The sequence below is a fragment of the Silene latifolia genome, chromosome 11 (assembly GCF_048544455.1).
Source record: "Silene latifolia isolate original U9 population chromosome 11, ASM4854445v1, whole genome shotgun sequence".
Classification (NCBI taxonomy): Eukaryota; Viridiplantae; Streptophyta; class Magnoliopsida; order Caryophyllales; family Caryophyllaceae; genus Silene; species Silene latifolia.
In genome coordinates this window covers 98,290,273-98,294,029 of record NC_133536.1, presented here as the reverse complement: position 1 = coordinate 98,294,029, position 3,757 = coordinate 98,290,273, and positions in this window count along the sequence as shown.

Genomic DNA, 3,757 nt, shown 5'->3' with positions numbered 1-3,757 from the left:
CTATACGGTGAGGTACCAATAGGTGTCTTAAACGCGGTACGGTAGGCCCATAAGGTATCATCAAGCTTCATACTCCAATCCTTTCGTGATTTGGCAACAACTTTCTCAAGTATGGACTTGATCTCACGGTTGGAAACCTCCACTTGGCCACTAGTTTGTGGATGATAAGCCAAGCCTCTTCTATGATAGACTCCATATTTTTCCAACAAAGCATCAAGTTGTTTCTCACAGAAGTGAGTACCACGATCACTAATGATTTCTCTTAGAACACCGAACCTTGGGAATATGATCTTCTTGAACAAGTTAATCACGTTGCGAGTATCATTGGTAGGAGTAGCAATTGCCTCTACCCATTTGGAGACATAATCAACGACAACCAAAATATACCGATTCCCTTTTGAGGAAGGAAACGGTCCTTGATAATCTATGCCCCAAACATCGAACACCTCTACTTCCAAGATTCCATTTAGAGGCATCTCGTGTCTTCTTGATATCGAACCCGTCCTTTGGCAAGCATCACAAGCCATCACGAAATTTTTGGCATCTTGGAACATGGTTGGCCAATAGAAGCCGGATTGCAACACCTTTGCAACGGTCTTGGATGGTCCATGATGACCACCATAAGGAGAAGAATGGCATCCTTCTAGCACCCCTTGCACATCCCATTGTGGGATACATCTCCGAAATAGCCCATCGGAGCAATGTTTGAACAAATGTGGATCATCCCATAGGAAGAACTTGGCATCATGTAAGAACTTCTTCCTTTGTTGATATGAAAGATTGGGTGGCAATTCTCTTCCAACTAGGTAGTTGGTTGATGCGTGTCTAATATATGATATTTTGCACCTCATTTCACACGCATTTCAGAGCTCAATTGAGTAGTTTATGCTACTATTTCCCTTGTTTCGTGTATTTCTTCCTTTTTGTGTGATATTGCAGAAATATGAAGATTTCAAATGGAAAATGAGCCAAATCCGTCCCTAAGTGTTTAGCATTGCATTTGACATGGAGTAAAGACTCGGGAAGCAAACTTGGTGCGCATTTCAAGGCCTGAAAGACATATTTGCGAGAGTTTAGAAGCGAACTACCAGCTACAGTGGTCTATAGACTGACCTACATGGTCTATAGACTGTCAGAATGCTTCTCGACATTGCAGCCTTCTTCAGATGGCAATATCTCGAGTTCTAGAGCTGATAATCGAGTGATTCCAATTGGAGGTGAAAGGTTATCCTCTTAGCTTTCCAACGCCGTATAGAAAGCCTGATTTGACTAAGTAACGAAGAAATGGCAGCTGTTTTAAGATCGGTGCGCTGCTGCAGAATCGTCGAATGCAGTGCATGCGGCGCATGTGGTCGATCGACTGGTCCAAGTGGTCGATCGACCACCCCACGAGCTGTTGCGCAAGTTAAAAGATCGATAATTCCAAAGCCCATTGTGATTAGGTTTAGTAATAGAGGTTACGCAGATTATTCCTATATAACATAACCTTAGTTTTCGAATAAGGATCCGCTTTTATCATTCGGTTCTTAAATACAATTCAACATTCGTTAGTTTAGATTATTTCCGCCAATAAAGTTTACTCTTGCATTCGGTTTTGATCTTTCCTGCCTGTTCTATACGGTATTCTTCTGTTCTTATATTCCGTTTCATTGCTTTCGTTCGTAATATAGAATTGCTAGGTTAGATCACCCGAAGCCAAATTATTGTTTTATGTTACTCGTTTATTTAGCTATTTCAATTATGAATTAAATCTTTTTATTAGTCAATTTTATCGTTGTTATTACCTTCGAGATGAGCAGCTAAATAACCTTGCTAAGATGTAGGGGATCTATGGCGTAGATGGCGAGAATAGGTAACCCCGCATTAGGGCTTGGTCGATCGATCGGCTTAACTAGTCGACCGATCGAAAGCGGTTGGTCGATCGATCGGGGTAGCTGGTCGATCGACTGACTTCATGTCTGATTAGCACCGTATAATTCGATAAGTGCAATATTTAACAATGAGACCGAGAGGAGACTTGTTAGATGCTTAGTTTTGACCAACCCGTAGATCGAAAGATAGGGAAGGGCATTAATTAACGAGTTGAGACGACTAAATTGCTGAGATCGAGAGATAATGCAATTTAGGCTTTAGGAATCACTAATCGGGGCGAGAGCTAGCATTAGTGAGACTTAGGGACTGGTAGCATAGGCCGAAAGGAGCTACTAGTTAACTTGGACCGAGAGGACTTGTTTTACCCATCCTACACGACTGTATTTCGGACTTACCTAGGATTTTGTGCCATCGCAGCTATAGTGAACCGACCGTCTTAGCATTTCTTTTATCATAGTTTACATCATTTGCTTCTATTATTCGTTTATTTAGTTTATGTCATTAGATTTAGTTATAATTCTCATCAAAACCCCCTCACTGTTACCGTTAAGACTAGAATTGAAAGCAACTATAAATTCCCTACCTCCCTGTGGTTCGACCCTCACTACCACTTGCTAGTAGTAGTTTGGTTTTATAAATATTATTTTTGATACTTATTTCGACAGGTATCAAATTTTGGCGTCGTTGCCGGGCAGGCAGCGCTAGTTTTAGTTGTTTTTTATTTTAGTCTGTGTTTCGCCTCAAGGGAAGACTGAGTACCTTGAGGCAGTTCTTAACATTTCCTCTAGTGTTGTTTTGTTAGGTCCTACAGTCCTATCTACAAGATTTCAGAAGGGTGCACCCATGTTCCATTCTCGGGAGCAAAGGTGCCGTTTTGTGGGAGATGCGGCGGAGCGGGACACACATCCGAGGCATGCAGGAACCCTAAGGAGAAGATGTTTGCTTTTCATCAACTTCACCTCGACAATTCGTATAATTACGATCCTACTTCACCGCATCAACCATATGTGCCTCCTTATGAAGCCCCACCACCATCCACTCACACAAAGAAAGAGTCAAATAATGAAGTTGCGAGTTGATAAGTCTAGTGCAAATTGCTTATGGTAGAGGTACAGAAAAGTAATGCGGCAAATGAGGTCTCAATCATGGAGCTGAAATCTCAAATTGCTACATTAGACAAGAATGCAGCTGAGATACCGAGTCGATTCCACTCTCTGAATCAGCGTATTGAGTCCGTACATGCAATGACGCTGAGGAGCGGGTCTGCTCTCGATGAACCCGAGAAAGCTGCTGAAAAAGGGAAGAAGAAAAAGGGCGAGAAAAAGACGATCGAGATAATCACGGTCGATCGACCACATTACCCGATCGATCGACCATCCGCGAAATGACACACTTCTGGTATCTGTTGAAACCACGATCGATCGACCAACATTGTCGATCGACGAGAGGAAGCGGTGATGACGAACCATTCCATCCTCCAATGCCGATAACTTGAGGGATTACTTGTTTCGGGGTACTACGACTCAAAATCATCGAGGCAAGATCCGAGATCTTTGATGGGTCCGTTCCGATTCCAAAGTATGACCCTACGACGGTCAATGGTTCATTCCTGAGACGGATCAAGAAGGGTCAAGTTACAACAAAGACAAAGTAGTGGATTTTCAGCCTAAGTCCACCGATGCCGGTATGAGAGACCTAGAGGAGAGGGCAAAGCTACTTCGACTCCTTATCCGGAAAGACTAGTGCCAACCAAAGATGAGGTAACGTTCGATAAATTCAAAGATTTAGTGCGTAGTCTTAATGTGCAAGTACCTTTCTTAGAGCTAGTTAATCAAGTACCTACATATATGAAGTTTATGAGACAGTTGCTAGCTAAGAAAAGGTC